Genomic DNA, 22,539 nt, shown 5'->3' with positions numbered 1-22,539 from the left:
AATAAAGTGTTTTCAAAATATTAAACACAAATGGCTGAGTTATATTTTTGAAATGTCCATCATTTTTAGCCTTCAGGAAATTTGCAATTAAAACTAATTTGAATTTTTTTCTTATCATAGTAATAAAGTCCAATATAAATAACAATGACAACAGATGCTAAGGATCCAGGGAGAGAGGGATGTAAATTTATTACTGAAGTGAGTGTAAATGTGAAAGTTAGCATGAAAATCAGTGTGAAGATTTTTCAAAAATATGAAAGTCACTATATCACATGATCTAGCTATAGCACTAGTGGTCATATATGCTACCAAACACTAGATCATACTAGAAAGATGCTTTTGTTTCTGTGTTCACTCTTCCTTTATTTACAATAGCCAGGAAAATGAAATTACCTAAATAACCATTGACTGCTCAATGGATAATGAAAGTGTTATACATTTATCCAACAGAATAGTACTCAGCTGTTAAGAAAAACAAAGTTATGAAATTAGCAGGTACAAGGATTGAGCTAGAAACAATCACCCAGAGTGAGTTAACCTAAACTCAGAAAGACAAATTTTTTATACTGTCCTTGATTTGAAGTTCAATTTAAGTTATTATAATTTAGAATATGCATTTATAATTATAGATCAATTAGTAAAACAATATAAGTGGAAATAACTAAAAATCATCAAAATAGAAAAAATTCAATAATAAAAACTGATTCATTCAAAATATGGTAGGGACAAAGGTCACAAAGAAAGAAAAAAATAACTTTATAAAGAAAAACATGTAAGTATCATACTTTGAATTAAATCACTTTAGTAATTTTATTAAGTATAAGTGAATTACGAAGTCTGATAAACCACAGAAGTTTTCTCTTGTATATCTGATTTTTTAACAGGGTAATGAAAAAGGATACTGAGAGGGAAAAGAAATGAGTCAGGCATGGTGGCAGAAGCATGTAATTCCAGCACTCTAGGAGGCAGAGGCAGGTGAATCTTTGTGAGTTTGAGGCCAGTCTGATCTACAAAGTGAGTCCAGGACAGCCAATGGTACACTGAGAAGCCCTCACTCTCTCAAAGAAAGGAAAACATGTTAAGAAAATAAAACATAGAATATAACTAAAACAAACAAATATGAGTAAATTATGTAAATGGTGTTTAATAATACTGATCTGTACTTGTACAAGTACAGCAACTAAAGTTCAATTCTTTCAAAACTTTATAGACTAGATAAACCATTAGGTGTAACAAATAACAAAGTAAATAAAGCATTATAGATGTTAGGTACAAAATAATTGATGGCATAGGCTACACATACAATGAGTGCAGAAGATATTTTAGTAAGTTATACAAAAATCACCTGCAAAAGACCTCAATTAATGTTCAACTTAATTGTTAAAATATAAACACTACCACAAGTTAAAGAGCACAGAAATCTTTTTTAATTAAATTTTTATTTTTGTATATTAACTACAGTTAATTAATCACACATGTAGCCACCTCCCTCAGTCCCTCCCAATATCAGCCTCCCTCCCTAATATCCTCACTTGCCCCTCTCTAAGTCCACTAATAGGGGAGGTCCTCCTCCCACTCCATGTGACCCTAGCTTTTCATGTCTGATCAAGACTAGATGCATTGTCCTACTCTGTGGCTTGGCAAGGCTGCTCACCCTTCAGGGGGAAGTAATCAAAGAGCCAGCCACTGAATTTGTGACAGAAACAGTCCCTGTTTCCCTTACTAGGATACCCACCAATAGCTTCAAATTTCATGATTTCCTTATTTTTAATTGCTGAGTACTATTCCATGGTGTAAATGTACCACAATTTCTGTATACATTCCTCTTTTGAGGGGTATCTGGATTGTTTCCAAGTTCTGGCTATTATGAATAAAACTGCTATGAACATGGTTGAGATAAAAAAAACCTTGATGTTTACTGGAGCATATTTTGGATATATGCCTAGGAGTGGTATAGCTGGATCTTGAGGAAGCGCTATTCCTATTTGTCTGAGAAAGCATCAGATTGACTTCCAAAGTGGTTGTACAAGTTTACATTCCCACCAGCAGTGGAGGAGGGTTCCCCTTTCTCCACAACCTCTCCAGCATGTGTTGTCACTTGAGTTTTTGACCTTAGCCATTTTGATGGGTGTAAGGTGAAATCTCAAGATCGTTTTGATTTGCATCTCCCTGATGATCAAGGACTTGGAGCATTTATTTAAGTGTTTATCTGCCATTCTATAATCCTCTACAGAGAATTCTCTCTTTAGCTCTACCCCATTTTTTAATTGGATTACTTGATTTGTTGGTTTTTAACTTCTTTAGTTCTTTATATATTCTGGATACTAGCCCTCTGTCAGATAGAGGTTTGGTGAAGATCCTTTCCCAGTCTGTAGGGATTCATTTTGTTCTGATGACAGTGTCCTTTGATTTACAGAAGCTTTTCAGTTTCATGAGGTCCCTTTTATTGATTGTTGTTCTTAGAGCCTGTGCTGTTGCTGTTCTCTTCAGGAAGCTGTCTCCTGTACCAATGAGTTCTAGGCTCTTCCACACTCTTTCTTTTTTTAACTAAATTTTTATTTTTTATATTAATTACAGGTTATTTACCTTGTATGCCAGCTATAGCTCCTCTCTGATTCCCTCCCAATCTCACCCTCCCTCCCACATCTCCTCCCTGTCCCTTTCCAAGTCCACTGATAGGGGAGGTCCTCCTCCCCTTCCATCTGACCATAAGCTTATCAGGCATCTTCAGGAATGGTTGCAATGTCCTCCTCTGTGGCCTAGCAAGGCTGCTCCTTCCTCAGGAAAGGGACAAAAGAGCCATACATTGAGTTCATGTCTGAAATAGTCCTTATTCCCCTTGCTAGGGAACTCACATGGATAGTGAGCTACCATGGGCTACATCCCAGCAGAAGTTCTAGGTTATATCCATACATGGTCCTTGGTCGGAGAAATAGTCTCAGACAAGACCCTTGTGCCCTGATATATTTGTTCCTTGTGGAGCTCCTGTCCTCTCCAGGTCATATTAACTCCCCCTTCTTTCATATGATTCCCTACAATCTGCCAAATGTTTGGTTATGAGTCTCAGTATCTGCTTTGATACACTGCTAGGTAGAGTCATTCAGAGGCCCTCTATGGTAGGCTCCTGTCCTGTTATTGTTTTCTCCTACTTCCAATGTCCATCCCATTTGTCTTTCTAAGTGAGGATTGATCATCTTACCCTGGGACCTCTTTCTTATTTATCTAATTTAAGTATAAAGATTTTAGTATGTTTATCTTATCATATAGGTCTAGTAACCACTTAGAAGTGAGTATATACTGTGTGTGTGTGTGTTTCTGTAACTGGGATACCTCACTCAGGATAATCTTTTCTAGATCCCACCATTTGCTTGCAAATTTCATGATTTCCTTGTTTTTAATTGCTGAATAGTATTCCATTGTGTAAAAGTACCACATTTTCTGTATCCATTCCTCCTTTAAGGGACATCTGGGTTGTTTCCAGTTTCTGGGTATTACAAATAAAGCTGCTACAAACATGGTTGAGCAAATGTCCTTGTTGTGTACTTGAGTAACTTTTGGATATATGCCCAGGAGCGTTTATAGCTGTATCTTGAGGAAGCATTATTCCTAGTTATCTGAGAAATTACCAAATTGATTTCCAGAGTGGTTGTACAAGTTTACATTCTCACCAGCAGTGGAAGAGGGTTCCCCTTTCTCCACAACCTCTCCAGCATGTGTTGTCACTTGAGTTTTTTATTTCACCTTTCTGGTGGGTGTAATGTGAAATCTCAGGGTCATTTTGATTTGCATCTCCCTTATGAGCATTTCTTTAAGGTTTCTCAGCCATTCTATATTGCTCTACAGAGAATTATCTGTTTAGCTCTGTACCCCATTTTTAATTGGATTATTGATTTGTTGCTGTTTAACTTCTATTTATTTATTTATTTATTTATTATTTGGACAGTATTCTGTATTGCATATATACTTACATATCAGAAGAGGGCACCAGATCTCATTAAAGATGGTTGTGAGCCACCATGTGTTTGCTGGGAATTGAACTGAAGACCTTTGGAAGAACAGCCAGTACTCTTAACTTCTGAGCCATCTCTCCAGCCCACTGTTTAAATTGTAGAGTTCTTTATATATTCTGGATATTAGCCCTTAGATATAGGGTTGGTGAAGATACTTTCCAATCTATAGGCTGTCTTTTTGTTCTGACAGTGTCCTTTGCTTTACAGAAGCTTTTCTGTTCCATGAGGTCCCATTTATTGATTGTTGCTCTTAGAGTCTGTGCTGTTGGTGTTCTGTTAAGGAAGTTGTTTCTTGTGCCCATGAGTTCAAGGCTCTTCCCCACTTTTGCTTCTAACAAGTTTACTGTGTCTGATTTTATGTTGAGGTCTTTGATCCACTTGGACTTTAGTTTTGTGCAGGGTGATAAGCATGGATCTATATGCACTTTTCTATATGTAAATATCCAGTTAGACCAGCACCATTTGTTGAAGATCCTATCTTTTTTCCATTGTATGGTTTTGGTTTCTTTGTCAAAAATCAAATATCCTTAGGTGGATGGGTTTATTTCTGGGTCTTCTATTCGATTCCATTGATCCACCATTCTGTTTCTATGCCAGTACCATGTAGTTTTATTATTATTCCTCTGTAGTACAGCTTGTGATCAGGGATTAAAATACCTCCAGAAGATTTTTTATTGTAGAGAATTGTTTAGCAGGTATTCTTGTTTTGTTTATTGTTTGTTTGTTTGTTTGATTGTTTTTGTTATTCCATATGAAGTTGAGGCTTTTTCGTTCAAGATCTTTAAAGAATTGTGTTTGTAATTTGATGGAAATTGCTTTGAATCTGTAGATTGCTTTTGGTAAGATGGCCATTTTCACTATGTTAATCCTGCCAAACCATGAATATTGGAGATCTTTCGATTTTCTTGTATCTTCTTCTATTTCTTTCTTCAGAGACTGGAAGATTTTTTCATACAAGTCTTTGACTTCCTTGGTTAGAGTCGCACCAAGGCACTTTATGTCCTTTGTTGCTATTATGAAGGTGTTGTTTCCCTAAGTTTTTGAGACCAAAGTCTCACTGTTGACCTGGCTGGCCAGGAACCTGTGATGTAGACCATTCTATTTTGTTCTTTTTTTTTTTTTTTTGTTCTTCTCAATGCAGTTTATTCAGGAACCTTGAACAATCCTCGGACCCTGGGGAAAGCCAGCCCACAGCTTAAAATAGCCTCTGGGTAGCCAACCCCAGCATGCCTCGTGAGCAATGCAGATAAGTCCACATACACGGAAGCAAGCCAGATCCTCAACCTTAGCCAAATATGGAGTTGTTTGTGACAGAGAGCACCATCGGGAAGGTGGAAGGCGGAAACCAGCTCTATCTTTCAGGCACGGCATTATGCAGCTCTCTACAGTTCCCCCTTTTTGTTTTAGACATGTCAGGCAAGAGTAGAGGTCTGATCTCTGATATTAGAAATAAATTGGGACTTTGTACTGATGTTCATTTAGGTGTCATCCACCCAAAGAGCATCAAACCCGTCCGATACCTTTTTCTCAGAGGCAGGACCTGGGCCATCAACCCGCATGCAATCAGACATGCGCTTCTCTGGGTCGAAAGAGGCTGACCCTGAGTGCAGTGCTTAGCCTCGCATCCTGAGCGTAACATTTTAGCTTTTTATGGTAGCCAACCATGCTTGGGGAGACTGTCCTGCTTCAATGGCTGTAAAGGCCTGAATGATCATGGCTGCATTATGCTGTTGTGAGACTCTAATCTTGAATATACACCACAGGCATACCAAGGAGACCAACACCAGAAGGCCTGCTAATGCTCCCATGCCTGCCCATTCCTTCAGATGATTCATGGCTGCAGCAATCCATGATGATAATCCTGTGGCTATTCCTGCGTCCATTCTGGTAGAATTTACTGTGACAATGGCCACTCTCAGCTGCTCCATCGTAGTATCGAATTCTCCAGTCCAATTACCTAAAATATAGCTAGACAATTGTTTAGACATATTTGCAGCACAGGGAAAATTCTCATGTTGTATGCTAGTGACTCAAAGTCCAGCATACTTTCATTGACAGCCAAGTTGAGCGATTTGCCATAGGGTATCAATTTGCTCCTACACGAGGTCAATCCTCTGATTGAACACCATCAAGCCTCCTTTTAGTTGAGCATTAATTCCTTTTTGTACATCTAAAGCATGAGCTACATTGGCTAAAAGATTATTTAGGGTCTGAGCAGTCTGCATAGTATGACTCATGGCTAATGCCACGGTGGTAGCTCCAACAGCTGCCAATGAGATGGCAGTAACAATGGCGGCTGTAATTCCAAGATCCCTTTTCTGTCTGAAGAGAGTCATAGCGTGAGGGGCATCAACGGGCACAGGCACCCAGCGAGGCATGCGAGTAACCAGGGCATACCTAAATTCACTAGCATTCCAGCATTGGGCAAAAAAGCAAGTATCATTACCACATTTACTTGGCTCTATCTGGCTAACAATGAATAAAAATGGGGGTTATAAACAAACAGGTGTGGACTTATAGGAAATATTATGAGAAGCCTTAACTCCCTCGTTGGAACATCCTGCATCAGTTCTAGAACTAGCAGTGTTGGTGTCCGAAAGTGGAGGAAAACATGGAGTTAGTCAATTTACATAGAGCACGTCTCGCCCCTGGGGGCAATGGTCTCCTGAATCTATTTTGTTCTTAAACTCACATCGCTCCATCTGCCTCCTGAGTGCTGAAATTAAAGGTTTCTGCCACATGGAATTTTGGGGCTTATAAATACTCAACAAATTACTATTATTATTCTTTTGTAGAATGTTTTTACTGCTCTGATTACCAAATTATGATTCCCTGTTTCCTGAATTCTTTCTGTATCTGTTAGCTTGCTTTATCTGTGAGAGTTTCCCTTTGCATTTATTTGCTGATGTCAGTGGGGGGTGTATGTTAATGGCTGTAACCTATTACTACTATTTTTTTCAATGTTCAAGATGCTACAGCTTCAGCTAGTAGAGCCCCTTTCACCTTATACCTGTGACTGTTTGATATGCTCACTGTTTTAAGTATTCCCTAATACTTTGTCACAAAAAGATGCCCCGAATTGCTTTCTTGGCTGCAGCTCTAGCCTGAGCCTTTGTTTCTGTTCTCCTAGGCTGTTTGCTTTTAGGCTTAGAAGACAGGGGTAGGATATATATTTATATGAATGTATATATACATTTATATATATTCATATAGGCAATTTGTTTGTCATTCTTTTACACACAGATATGTAAATATATAGATGTTGTGCTGCTGGACCTGGAATCCAGAACCTCATACAAGCCAGATAAGTGTTCTGCTGCTGAGTTACGTCCCAGCCTTTGTAGGTTAGTTAATATCTTTCTATAGTATAATAAAAATCCTCGGTTCAGAGTGATAAGTTCAATTCCAATCTAATACTACAAGTTCATTTTAGCCTTCCCTGTGTCAGTTGCAGATATTAAAAAGTTCCCATTGTCCTAAGGTATTTGCTTCTGGCATATTTTCTGGAATATACCAATGTTACCAGCCACCCCTGGCTACTTTACTGCAATCTGAGTATTTTAATGAAGGTTTTATTTATTTGGCTCAAATGTAATGAATTTTTCAAGCAAAACTTTGTATGTAATTATGTATTGATTAATTACATAATTTGTTTTTAGTGAAGATGGGGCTTTGAACCAAGTGTGGCATTGCCACCTCGAATGTCAGTACTCTGAGGCTGAGAAGGAAGGCTCTGAAGTGTGAAACCAGGTAAATAGCAATATCTTGCCTCAAATCATAAGTGACTTATTTTATATGTGGCTTATATGCATTTACAGATGTGGAAGTTAATGTTAGAGTACCTGCAACAAATTAGTGCTAATGAAGGCTCACTCTTACCATTACATGCATGAGAGGGAGAAGAGCCCAAATGTTATGCAGCATTTAGAACACCCATTTTTCTGTCACTCAAAGGCAGCACTGTGACATTGAGCTCTGTGTTTCTGACTGACTCTGTGGCTCTTTGGTGCTAGAAGTGTTCCCACCAATCTAGCATCTCCAGCCAACTCAAAACCTTTATGTCACCTTTTGCTAAGTGGCCTGAGCTTCCTGAGCACTGAGACCATGATGCTACTGGAAGGGCTGTAAGTTCTTGAATTGCACATTGGATAAGGTTAGCTATTCTGTTAATGTATAGAGTCTAAATTATAGGAATGGCTTCCACCTCATCCCTACTCACTGGTCCGTGCTCTGAGCCCAGACACCTCCCCCTGCAGTCTCAGGTGCACTTGCTGTTTGAATGTGGGTGAGGGACTCTGGTTTCCCACTTTTGCCTACACATCCAGCCCCTCTTTTGCTACTATCTGGTAGTGAGAGCTTGTGAGAACTCAGCTGGAGCACAGCTGGACAAAGGACATCAGTCTTCCCTGGACCTGTCAGAGTGAGGAGGAGCAGCCAGTGACATGCCACCTGCAGGGTCTCGAAGACCAGGGCTAGGATTAAAGAGGAATATTTCTTTCCTTTTTGCTTCTTTTGTATCCTCTAATACTGTAGTAAAATGCTTAGAGAAGTGTGTTTCTTGTAATTCTAACATTGCTTCCCCATGTTCCATACATTTTGTGGATACCAATAAGCTGAAAAGAAGATTAAGAATGAAATTCTCTCTTTTGTCATGGTGTTTTATTCCAACATGAAGTAACTAATAATACACCATAAAGACAAGGAACAAAAAGAAACATTTTCCATCTTTTTTTTTTTTTTGAAACGCAAAGACATAATCTTTTTTTTTTTCATCTCAGAGTCTCAGTCCTAAATTAGCATAAATTACATGGTTAAAGGATATTTTCCTTTTTTCTTTATTTTAATTCTTTACTAATTACACTTTATACACTTTGTATCCTCCCCTGTGGTTCCCTCCCTCCTCCCTTCCCAATCCCTCCCTTCCTCCCCTTTCTCCAGGAATGCCCCTCCCTAAGTCCACTGGTAGGGGAGGTCTTCTTTTCTTTCCTTCTGATCCTAGTCAATTAGGTCTCATCAGGAGTGGGTGCATTGTCTTCTTCTGTGGCCTGGTAAGGCTGCTTCCCCCTCAGGAGGAGGTAATTAAAGAGAAGGCCAAACAGTTCATGTCAGAGACAGTCCCTGTTCCTATTACAATGGAACCCACTTGGATATTGAACTGCCATGGGCTTCATCTGTGCAGGAGGCTTAGGTTATCTCCATGCATAGTCCTTGGTTGGAGTATCAGTCTCAGGAAAGACCCCTATACTCAGATTTTATGGTTCTGTTGCTTTCCTTGAGGAGTTCCTGTCTGCTCCAGATCTTACTGTTTCCCAATTCTTTCCTAAGATTCCCTGCACTCTGCCCAAAGGTTGCCCATAAGTCTCAGCATCTGCATTGATAGTCTGCAGGGCAGAGCCTTTCAGAGGTCTTTTGTGTCAGGCTCCTGACTTGTTCACTCTTTTCTCCTTCTTCTGATGTCCATCCTCTTTGTCTTTCTGGATAGGAATTGAGCATTTTAGCAAGAGTCCTGCCTCTTGATTAGTTTCTTTAGGTGTACAGATTTTAGTAGGTTTATCCTATATTATATGTCTATATGAGTGAGTATATACCATGTGCATCTTTCTGCTTCTGGGATAGCTCACTCAGGATGATTTTTTCAAGATCCCACCATTTACCTGCAAATTTCTTGATTTCCTTGTTTTTATTGCTGAGTAATATTCCATTGTATAGATATACCACAATTTGTGCATCCATTCCTCCGCTGAGGGGCACCTGGGCTGTTTCCAGCTTCTGGCTATTACAAATAAGGCTGCTATAAACATGGTTGAGCAAATGTCCTTATTGTGTACTTGAGACTCTTTTGGGTATATGCCTAGGAGTGGTATAGCTGTATCTTGAGGAAGCGCTATTTCTAAGTGTCTGAGAAAGTGCCAGATTGCATCCCAGAGTGGTTGTACAAGTTTACATCCCCACCAGCAGTGGAGGAGGGTTCCCCTTTCTCCACAACTTCTCCAGCATGTGTTGTCTCTTGAGGTTTTGATCTTGGCCATTCTGATGAGTGTAAGGTGAAATTTTAGGGTCGTTTTGATTTGCATTTCTCTGATGGCTAATGAGGTTGATCATTTCTTTAAGTGTTTCTCTGCCATTCAATATTCCTCTATTGAGAAATCTCTGTTTAGCTCTGTACCCAGAAGGAACACTACCAAGCTCATTCTACGAAGCCACAGTCACCTTGGTACCTAAACTTCACAAAGACCCAACTAAGAAACAGAATTTCAGGCCAATGTCCCTTATGAACATCGATGCAAAAATACTCAACAAAATACTTGCAAATCGAATCTAAGAACACATCAAAGATATCATCCACTACAAGCAAGTAGACTTCATCCCAAATATGCAGGGGTGGTTCAATATATGGAAATCCATGAATGGGATCCACCACATAAACAAAATGAAGGAGAAAAACCACATGATCATCTCCTTAGATGCTGAAAAGGTATTTGACAAAATCCAGCATATATTCATATTTAAAGTCTTGGAGAGATCAGGGATACAAGGCACATACCTGAACATAGTAAAGGCAATATACAGCAAGGGTATAGCCAACATCAAACTCAATGGAGAGAAACTTAAATCATTCCCACTGAAATCAGGGACAAGGCAAGGCTGCCCACTCTCCATATCTCTTCAACATTGCTCTTGAAGTCCTTGCTAGAGCAATAAGACAGTTGAAGGAGATCAGGGGAATACAAATTGGAAAGGAAGAAGTCAAAGTATCACTATTTGCAGATGATATGATAGTATACTTGAGTGACCCCAAAAATTCTACCAGGGAACTCCTACAGCTGATTAACACCTTCAGCAAAGTGCCTGGATTCAAAATTAACTCAAAAAAATCAGTAGCCCTCCTGTATACAAAAGACAAAAGGGCTGAGAAAGAAATTAGGGAAACAACACCCTTCACAATAGCCACAAAGAACAGAAAGTACCTTGGTGTGAACCTAACCAAGCAAGTCAAAGGCTTGTATGAAAAAATTTCCAGTCTCTGAAGAAAGAATTAGAAGATATCAGAAGATGGAAAGATCTCCCATACTCATTGCTTGGCAGGGTTAGCATAGTAAAAATGGGCATTTTACCAAAAGCAATCTACAGATTCATTGCAATTCCCATCAAATTACCAACACAATTCTTTAGAGACCTTGAAAGAAAAATTCTCACCTTCATATGGAACAACGAGAAACCCAGAATTGCTAAAACAATTCTCTACAGTAAAAGATCTTCAGGAGGTATCTCCATCCCTGATCTCAAGCTGTACTATAGAGCAACAATACTAAAAACTGCATGGTACTAGCATAGAATCAGAATGGTGGATCAATGGAACCAAATAGAAGACCCTGACATAAATCCACACTCTTATGGACACCTGATTTTTGAGAAAGATGCCAAAACCATTCAACAAAAAAAAAGACAGCATCTTCAACAAATGGTGCTGGTCTAACTGGATGTCTACATGTAGAAAACTGCAAATAGATCCATACTTATCACCCTGCACAAAACTAAAGTCCAAGTGGATCAAAGACCTCAATATAAAACCAGACACATTAAATTGGTTAGAAGAAAAATTGGGGAAGAGCCTTGAACTCTTTGGCACAGGAGACAACTTCCTGAACAGAACTCCAACAGCACAGACTCTAAGAGCAACAATCAATAAATGGGACCTCATGAAACTGAAAAGCTTCTGTAAATCAAAGGACACTGTTGTCAGAACAAAACGACTGCCTACAGATTGAGAAAGAATCTTCACCAACCCTACATCTGACAGAGGACTAATACCTAGTACATATAAAGAACTAAAGAAGTTAAAAAGCAATAAATCAAGCTTGATAGTTTTAAGTTTAATAGGAAATTAAGGAATACTATCAATGCTCCTGAGAAGCCCCAAGTTAAATGAAAATTTCAATTAAAAGAATTTCATTTGAGCAGGGTTCTAGGTTATATCCATGAATGTACCTTGGTTGGAGTATCAGTCTCAAAAAATACCCCTGAGCCCAGATATTTTGCTTCTGTGATTCTCCTTGTGGAGTTCCTGTCCTCTCCAAGTCTTACTAACTACCTCTTCTTTCATAGGATTTCTTTCACTCTTCCCAAAGTTTGGTTATGAATCTCAGCATCTGCTTTGATACACTGCTAGGCAGAGTCTTTCATGGGCCCTCAGCAGCTCAGTATCCAAGTGTGTTCCCTAGTAAGGGGAAGAGGGACTGTCTCTGACAGGACCTCAGTGGCTGGCACTTTGACTACACCCTCCTGAGGGAGGGGCAGTCTTGTCAGGTCACAGAGGAGGACATTGCAGCCAGTCCTGATGAAACCTGATAAACTAGGGTCAGATGGAAGGAGAGGTGGACCTCCATTATCAGTGGACTTGGAGAGGGGCACAGGAGGAGGTAAGAGAGGGAGGGAGAGATTGGGAGAGAATTAGTGAGGGCCTACAGCTAGGGTGCAAAGTGAATAAAATGTAATTAATGTAAAAAAATAAAAATTTAATTAAAAAATAGCAACAGATTGCCTGGCATACTAAATCAAGCACTAAATTTATTAAGGTGACTATGCAATGCCAAAGAAAGAAGATCCCAGCTGCCTTATTACTTGCCATTCTCCATCTTCTGGTCCATAACCCATTATGGAATCACCAAGTTCCTACTTTGTGATGTTTGAGGACCATTCTTTAGAAATTTCCTTCTAGATATTTTCCACTAAAGTCTCACATTTAACAATAAATTCTCAATGCTGCTGTTGCTATTGGTTAGTATACTTCAAGATGGAAAATAGGAGGGATTCGGCAAGATGGTGGCACCGGGAAGACTCTCATTCTGACCAGCAGCACAGCAGGATCAGCACAGTGACCAGCAGTCAGAACTCGCAGCCTTAAAACACAAGTGATTGTGTTTCCCAGGTGAGAGGATACCCCACGGTGGGGGATCCAATCAGATTTAACTCATCCAGCTAAACCAAAGAAGAGACCCCGGTTCCACCAGGCACTTGGTCGCCAGCCCAGAGCCTCATGCCAGCATGAGGCTCTGACCACTGTCCCAGACTGAACTGTGGGCACCACAACATCAGAGACTGAGAGTTCCAGTTTCACGGTACAGGAAACGATTGGGACTGACCTTAGGTTACCCAGACATCGTCTGGAAAAGATTGGGGGTTCTGTGGGCACCCAGGAGCCAGCCCAGAGCCAGAGCCAGGGACCTAGGCACCGGTACAGAGTCCTGCCTATGCACCTGACTCGCTGCCCCAGATAGAACTGTGGGCCCCAGGGCACCAGAGACTGAGTTTCTCTGTCGGGTGCAAACCACAGGGAGGGAAACGGCAGGTCTGATCTCAGAGCACTCAGCCAATACCACCACCCCCAAAAAGTCTCGGGAAAAATTACCCAGTTTCAGCAGATGCCCAGTCACCCAATCCCCAGAAAGGCAGAAAGGCAGAGCCTCATAAGTCTGTGCCTGCGGGTTCTACTTGCCATCACAGACAGAACAGCTGTCTCCAAAGCAAAGACTGGGTGTCCCTGCCAGGAGGAAACCCCACAGCGGGGGATCATCAGGTCCAATGCTCAGGATACCCAGCTCCAAAAGACTTTCTGAATTCACGCAGACTCTAGGCTCTAGCTGTAAGCATTGTGCTCATCCACCATTATTGAGTACCCCTAGGGCACTGGGGTACACAGCTACATCCTCAGACCTACAAAAGCCAGAGAGCCATTACAGCAGCCCCCAGATACTGCTCCAAGAATCAACCAGTTATCGCTAGCTAAATTGACAAAACTGTGGGAATCCTTGGTTCCTCAAGAGGGCTGCACCCAACAATTACACCTTAAGAGCAACAGCTGCAGCTCACTAAACTCAGAGCAAGAAACTCAGAGCAAGAAACCCAGCAGCAGGGCAGCCATCACCAGGACCTCTCCTGATGACAGGAGAGCCTTCCTGAACACCACAGTTACCACACAGGTCCATTCACCTGAAGTGAACTGTGACAGTTCCTGAGAAGCACCAACATTCAGTTGACCATACCCAAAAAGCAGAGGAGAACACTTTCAGAACCCTGCTAAGTGGATTCTCCCCACCCCAGGACTCAGCAGGAGCTAGAAATTAACAGACAACACCTGAGACAGAGAGATGGGTAGAGGCCATCGAAAAAGCACAACCAACAAAAGGCAAAACAATATGGCATCCCCAGAACCCAATTATCCAGGGGCAAGTAGCCCTGGACACCCGAACATAAGTGAAATCCAAGAAGATGACCTGACATCTATGCTTATGAAGAGGAGGAAGCAAATAAAATGGGTAAAGAATTAAGGGAAGATATAATAAAACAGATTATGGTCATCCTTACGGAAATACAGGAAGATGCAGCCAGTTTGTGGCACTCAGAGAGAAAATGATTAAATCACTGAAAGAAATACAAAACAACAACAACAACAAAAAAAAAAAAAAACAGAGGACTGTTTAAGCAAACAAAACAAACAGCTGAAGGAATTGAAGGAAAAAGAGGTAAATACAGTCAGACAGGTGAAGGAAATCAACAAAACGGTTCAAGAGCTGAAGATAGAATTGGAAGAATTAAAGAAAACACACATTTGGCTAAGGCTGAGGATCTGGCTTGCTTCCTTGTATGTGGACCTATCTGCATTGCCCACGTGGCACGCCTGGGTTGGCTACCCAGAGGCTATTTAAGCTGTGGGCTGGCTTTCCCCAGGGTCCGAGGATTGTTCAAGGTTTCTGAATAAACTGCATTGAAAAAAAAAGAAAAAAAAAAAGAAAACACAAATGGAGGAAATCATGGAGAGGGAGAACCTAGGAAAGAAAACAGGAACTATAGAGGTAAGCATAACTAACAGACTACAAGAGATGGAAGAAAGAATCTCAGGTGCGGAAGATACAATGGAAGAAATCGATGTATCCGTCAAAAAAATAATAATAATAAATCTAAAAAAATCCTGACACAAATCATCCAAGAAATCCAAGACAACATAAAAAGACAAAACCTAAGAATAATAGGAATAGAGGAAAAAGAAGATTCCCTCCTTCGAGGCCCAGAAAATATTTTCAACAAATTCATTGAAGAAAATTTCATCCTGAGTGAGCTATCCCAGAAGCAGAAAGATGCACATGGTATATACTCACTCATATAGACATATAATATAGGATAAACCTACTAAAATCTATACACCTAAAGAAACTAATCAAGAGGGAGGACTCTGGCTAAAATGCTCAATTCCTATCCAGAAAGGCAAAAAGGATGGACATCAGAAGAAGGAGAAAAGAGTGAACAAGTCAGGAGCCTGACACAGAGGATCTCTGAAAGACTCTGCCCTGCAGACTATCAATGTAGATACTGAGACTTATGTGCAACCTTTGGGCAGAGTGCAGGGAATCTTAGGAAAGAAGTGGGAAACAGTAAGATCTGGAGAGGACAGGAACTCCATAAGGAGAGCAACAGAACCAAAAAATCTGAGCACAGGGGTCTTTCCTGAGACTGCTATTCCAACCAAGGACTATGCATGGAGATAACCTAAGACCCCTGCACAGATGTAGCCCATGGCAGTTCAGTATCCAAGTGGGTTCCATTGTGATAGGAACAGGGACTGTCTCTGACATGAACTGATTGGCCTGCTCTTTAATTACCTCCCCCTGAGGGGGAAGCAGCCTTACCAGGCCACAGAAAAAGACAATGCAGCCACTCCTGATGAGACCTAATTGACTAGGATTGACTAGGATCAGAAGGAAGGAAAAGAAGACCTCCCCTATCAGTGGACTTGGGGAGGGGCATGCATGCAGAGGGTGGAGGAAGGGAGGGATTGGGATGGGAGGTGGGAGGGAATCACAAGGGGGATACAAAGTGAATAAAGTGTAATCAATAAAGAATTTTTAAAAAGTATCAACCTACAAAATCCTAGATGAAAATGTATGGTTTCTTTAGTTTGTTTTTGGTGTTGATGACAATGTTTGAAAACAATATAATTTGTAAGATTGCTTTGTTGAAAACTACTTGAGCATTTATTTTCATATTAACAGATATGAGAAATTTTACTCTTCTGCTTCCCAAAATTCTGATTCTAGGGTGTCTAAACTTTTAGGTAGAGCAGTATTCTAAGGGTGTGTGTGGAAGCTCTAATGTAAGTTGTAAGTCTCCAAGAGCCCACTTGGAGACCCTCAAGATTCGTAAGTTATCCACTGATGCATTCCAAAATATTTTTTTTGTCATCACATCCTTTTGAAGGAACCCTGATCTAGCATGGAGATTGGCTGGGTGGAGAGAGACCCTACCTTGCCTGTGCTTGCAGCAGACTCCACACAAAAGCCAGCTGTTTTTCAGCCATGCTTACTCCCATTATTCTCTGTAGCTGCCCATCTTTCCTTTCTCCTGCTTCTCCTTACTGAGGCTTTCTGCCTTATTAGCCCTCTTTTGATTTATTAAGGTGTCCTCTTAGTATGCAGGGGGCAGTGTTACATTTTCAGAAAATAAGCATATCTTCCCTCTGCTGCCTCTCTCTTGAAATTTATTATCAATCCTTCAGGAGCCAGGGGATGAAGTCTTTCTTGCCATTGCTAAAGCCATGGAAGAGATGGTGGAAGATAGAGTAGACTGTTACTGAATCACTGGATGCTTCATGAAGCAGTCAAATAACAAGTACCAGGAGTCTTTACCTCAGCTGGTGAGGTTGTTTGTTTATTTGTTTATTATTGTTTTTAATTGAGGAATAAGCAGTTTCTTAGAATACTCTTACTCTAGTTTCTACTTCTGTGACTCGTGAACCCTGTACAGTAGCTCCTGGCAAATGTTTTCTGCAAAAGGCCAGAAAGTATTTTCCATGGAATGGGCCCCATTTTTCCTTTGCAGTCACTCAGATCTGCTACTGGAGCCCAAAGACAACCCAAGACTGCCAGGTCTCCATTGGGTGGATTTTCCTGCCAGCCCACCTGCTCTGGAGTATTCCTAAACCTGGTCCACATCCACTGGCTTGTCTACAAAGCTCCCTCTGTTTGAGTTCATGCTTCTGTCTGCCCACATGGGTGGAAGGCTTAACAGTAAGAGCTTGACTCTTCTTATATAGTCTCCTGTCAGGAGCAGGGGCAGCCAGGACTGGTGGAGGGGACTCAGGGCTCCTTTAATCTTGCTCCAGCATGCACATCCATACACTCATATACATATGAACACATGAAGTACATTACTCTATACTTGGGCCCTTCCATTGCTATATTTTAGTATTTGCAGAATTTCTAGGCTAATTCAGATGAATTGGCTTTCAGTTCTGACTTTCTGTTAGTAATCAAAAGATTTGAAAAATTTTCTCATTACCTTTACTCAATTAAATCAGAATCTAAATAGGTCTGGGGCCTAGATCCTTAGGTAATTCTGATTGTAGCTGGGATTGACAGCCTCTCATTCAGAATCACTTTCCCTACATAATTTGCTCATTGTTTCCTCTTCCGACTTTACTGTAATTAAGTCGAATAGCCCCACAACGACAATAAACACACCCTTGTTCTTTGCATGTGTGTGTGGGGGGGTACATGTGAGTGTGTGTCCTAGGGAGGTACTATAACAGAATGGTTGAGCATCTGGGGTATATTTAAAATCTACTTAATTTGGGCAGATATTCAACTTTTCAATATTCAAGATTTCAACTTGGCAAGCAGGTCCTGAGCTTGCCTCCTTTATACTGTACAAGTATCAAGCTCTCAGTCTTGTCCATCAGGCAGTAACTATGTCCCCTCATTGGTCATCTTTGCAGATTCCTAGTTTTCTTTTTTGCACAAGTGTGTATGTGTTTGTGTGTGTGTGTGTGTGTGTGTGTGTGTGTGTGTGTGTGTGCACAAGTGTGTGTGTAGGCCATTTCTCCTCTTATTCCTTTGATATGGCCTTTCTCCCTGGACTTGGGCTTGTGTTTTCTTGTATAGGCTGGAAGCCAGCAGGCCCCTGAGATCCTCCCATCTCTGCCTCCCTTTGGAGCACGGGTTACAGGAATGCTAAATGCCTAGCTTGTTACATGGATGCTGGAATCTGAACTCCAGTCCCCATGATTGTGTGGCAAGCATAGTTTCTCTAGCCTGTACTTTTGGATTCTTGAGAATGGCTCTCTGATGTAGCCTAGGTTGGCCTCAGACTCCATCATTGAATCTCAGTGTCTTAAATGCTGAGATTAGAGGTTTGTGCCACCACAACCAGCTTTTCCCTTTTCATCTCTTTACATGATTGGCTGCTCCAGATCACCCAGGTGGCCATGGGCCTTTCGTAGCTGTTGCTTTGGACTCTGCTTTAGCTGTTGTATCTGCTTGTACACTATCAGGGTGACAGGCTTTTTTGTGGCCTTCTTATAGTCCTGCGGGTTGAGCATAGACAGAGTCATGCATCTCGAAAGCCCTCAGTTCCAGTTGGTCACCATTCTCAGTACTGAATAAAATCTGTTGTGTTAGGACTGACTTGATTGTTTTCAAGCTTCCTGGCAATTTCTTTTACTCAGCATGTACATCTATTTCATCACAGGGTGCACATGAGGTGACATTATGTCACAGGAAATGAGTAATCACTTTCACTGTGTAATCTTTAGCCCAAGGCTTTTGAACAGTACTTGAATCTGGAAGACAGCAGGCTGCTGAGTCACCTGAAGACTTGTTCTGTGGTTTCCAAACTTCCTTATGATCTCTGGTTCAAAAGTGCTTTCAGGGATGCCTGCCTGAATCATTTACAGCGGCATGTGTTTTTCCTACTGCATGCTGGCAGCTTAGAGTTGGAAAGGGATCCTGGCCCCTATGTGGTCTTCCGTCAAGACTGGAGTTTGCTTCAGAACAGGACGATGATTCAAAGCTACATTCCTTAGCAGTTTCCAGAACTTTAATGTGGTTCTTACTGTTGAATATTTGCCTGTGAAGTCTGTGGGCCTCTGGATGCCATGCGGCAGTTGTATCTGAAACAGTGTGCAGCTTCCTGAGTGTTTCTTTTCTAGACAGGCATTGGATCTTAACAGACAAACACTTTTGCATTCCTTAGGCATTTCATGAAATCCTCGAAAGAGCTGAATGTCTTCACAAATTTTGATTCTCCAGTCAATTTGAGCATATGTTAAGACAGTAGTAACCTGTGGGTTGCAACCCCTTTGGGGTTAAACGACCCTTTACAGGAGTCACCATCGTGATTCATAACAGCAACAAAATTACAGTTATGAAGTAGCAACAAAAATAATTTCATGGTTAGGTTCACAACATGAGGAACTTTTGCTACATTAGGAAGGTTGGGGAGCCACTGTTTCAAGGACATTTCTCAGTCTCAGCCCAACTCCAGGTCTTTGTGATGTTGTTTGGAAGAAATGAAATCAGCATATAGAAAACATTAGAAGGAAATGTGTTACTTAGCATATAGAGTCAAATACCAATTTCAAAAGCTACAAGATGTATCAAACAATTATTTTAGAATAATAGTGGATCAATAATTGGCTGGCTCCTGAGTCCTGGAGGTGGCTCAGTGGGTACAGCTACCTGCTGTACAGACATGAAAACCAGAGTCTGAATTTCCAGCACCCTTGTAAAAATCCAGGAGTGACGGCATGTCTGTAAAGCTAGTGCTGGCAGGGGTGTGTTTGGAGACAAGGCAGGTTCTCATAGCTCACCAGACAGCCAGTCCAGCCAACTGGTGAGCATGAGTTTTAGTGAGAGGCTCTATCTAGAAAACTAAAATGGAGCATGATAGAGGAAGACACCCTACATCAACCCCAGCCTTCACACAGAGTAAACACGCGTGCATGTGTACCTACACACAGGCATGTGTACATATACATGCATAAAGAGCCCTTGGATCACAGGCTTACTGGCAATGTGATTACTTCTCTTGACATTTCATATGCTGTTTTGTTGTCTTGTGGTGTGCAGTAACCATCATGGAAGCAGGGTACATGCTCTGGCTTAGGATTTTCTTTTTCTTCAATATCAAGTTCTCAGCAGGCATTTGGAACATTCTAGAACAGCAGTAACTTTAACTGAACTCATTGTTTTCTTCTAAAGCTATTCTACCTAGAATCTCCTCAGTGGCTTATCTATTGTGTTGATACCAATTAAGTGATAGCTGTTCTCTGAAGCAATGTACTTAAAATTAGTGTGATTTTGTGTTATTTTATAGTCTGAGATGTCTGGGTAACATCAACTTTGAAGTCCTCTAATTTGGTGAACTCTCTGTTTTGTAGGGTCTGGGATAAAGTTGTAAGTGGATCCTGTAAGATCCTAGTTTTTGTAATGGTAGAAATATTATTAACCTTTAAATTAAAGGTCATGCCATTGAACAGTGCAAAGGAGATAGTAAAGTTCCTGGAAAATGTGAGTGCTTTGTTTCCTTGGATTTGGAATCTGGAAATTAAAGCAGCTTGTCAAGCCAGACTTTCCTACTGTATTTTATTATTTTACAGAAGTAATATAGTTTATTTTTACTCTACTAGAGCATTATGTGGTTGTTGGTTTGAGCTGGTGACTTGTGCTATAACCCGTGCTGGCTTGGCATTCACTATATACCCAACAGTGGCTTGAAGGTCTTAGTAATCCTTTTATCTCAGCTTCCTGAGTGCTGGGATTATAGTCAAGCACCCCACTTCTAGCAAGAAGAAATAGGTATTTTTTTCCTTAACAGCATTGCTTCTCTTTTGGGGATGTTGGTCTGCATGGCAAGCCCATTGCCAGCAGCATGCCTCCTGGGGTTTGGAGCCTCATCCTCAGTGAGTATGCCAGGAACCTGAAGCAAGTGAGCACTGTTGGGGTTATAGGGGCCTTCCCTGCCATAACTTCCTCTGGTGAGGTCCCAGGCAGGTTGGTTAATGTGCCTAAGTATGTTAGTGTGTGCTGAAAAGGCTTCAGTGACTCATCTCCTCCTCCCTCTTAGAACATCTCTCATGGGCAAATGAGAAAGAGACTGCGCCTGCATAGAGTACATCATGGAGCAGACTCAGAATACCCTGACTCCCTTTTAGTTAGCCAGCTTTAACATGTGAAGTGTTGCCTGGTAAACAATAAAAGCTAAGCCAATGGGTATGTGTTCATTCAGTGAATCATCATTATTATACTAATTAGTGGCCAACAGTGTCAGTCATGTGCCAAGAATAGGCTCTCATCTGTCATCCTGTGACCAGCTCTATGAATCTGGAATGTTGTTTCCTCTTTGGAGATTGGTGCTGAACTGCAGGAAGATGAGTTCTGTCCAGGGCTAGGTGGTGAGTGGGGAGTGGAAGACTATCTGACTCCAGAACTACTCACAGTGTCCCCAGGAGGATTAATTCATTAAATCATGGCATCTGCAGTCCCCTTCCAAAAGCAGAGCAAGCTCCCACAGAAACAGGACCACCACAAAGGGTGAGAGAAGATCCCAAAGTAACACAGAAATTTCACTTGGACTCCTTTGTTCTTCATGGATTTCTCGGGGTATCTCAGATGCCATTGTAAGCAAGGCCATCAACTTGTGGCACAAAAACTGTGGGACCCCAGTCCATTCAGCCTGACATCTTGTGACATTATGGACAGTCTGCAAGCCCTCTATGAACAATCCATCCATGTCACTTGGTCTACTAACTAGCTAGAAATAGTAATTATGCTATGGTGTTCAAAATGTAACCACCCAACCCCCACTGAGTTAAAGAATTTAATCAAAGTGCCATGCTGTGAAGCTGCACCTCTTGGTGTCACTGACATGCAGCTCTGGAATAGTGAGGTAGGAGGGTGATTAAGAAATCCCTTCTGGTCTTAGGCAGCTCAATTTAGGTGTGGCTTGATTAATGTTCCTGAATTACATTAATTGTTTCGTCCCTCTGCTGAGCAACAAACTCACGTTAGTTACTTAGAGAGTTCTGTTTCTGGCAAAAGAACAGCTTCCTTTTCTTAGCATCTTGGATTTGGCTTTTGCATTCTTTTGACCTAGAACATGTACAAGTATGAACCGAATGCCTTCTCATGCTCTTTGTTGTTAAACTGGCTTAAAAAATGGTCCCCTAGGCCCAGATTTTTTAGCTTCTGTTGTTTTCCTTGTGGAGCTCCAGACCCTTCCAGGTTTCTCTCTCTCCCCCTTCTTTCATAAGATTCCCTGCACTCTCCCCAAAGTTTGGCTGTGAGTGTCAGCATCTGCTTTAATACCCTGATGTGTAGAGTCTTACAAAGGTCCTCTTTCTGAGACTGATATGCTAACCAAGGACCATTCATGGAGATAACCTGGACCGTCGGCACAGAGGTAGCCCATGGCAGCTCAATCTCCAAATGGGCTCCCTAATAAAGGGAGCAGGGGCTGTCTCTGACATTAACTCAGTAGCTAGCTCTTTGATCACCTCCCCATGAAGGGGGAGCAGCCTGACTAGGCCACAGAGGAACACAGAAAGACAGTCCTGATGAGACCTGATAGTCAGATGGAAGGGAAGAAGGTCTTGCACTATCTGTGGGCTGGGAAAGGGGCATGGGAGGAGATGATAGAGGGAGGAAGAGGAGGGAGAAAGGGAGGGATTGGGAGGGAATGAGGGTGGGGCTACAGCTGG

The sequence above is a fragment of the Meriones unguiculatus genome, chromosome X (assembly GCF_030254825.1).
Source record: "Meriones unguiculatus strain TT.TT164.6M chromosome X, Bangor_MerUng_6.1, whole genome shotgun sequence".
Lineage (NCBI taxonomy): Eukaryota > Metazoa > Chordata > Mammalia > Rodentia > Muridae > Meriones > Meriones unguiculatus.
Note: the sequence above shows the minus strand (reverse complement) of the source record.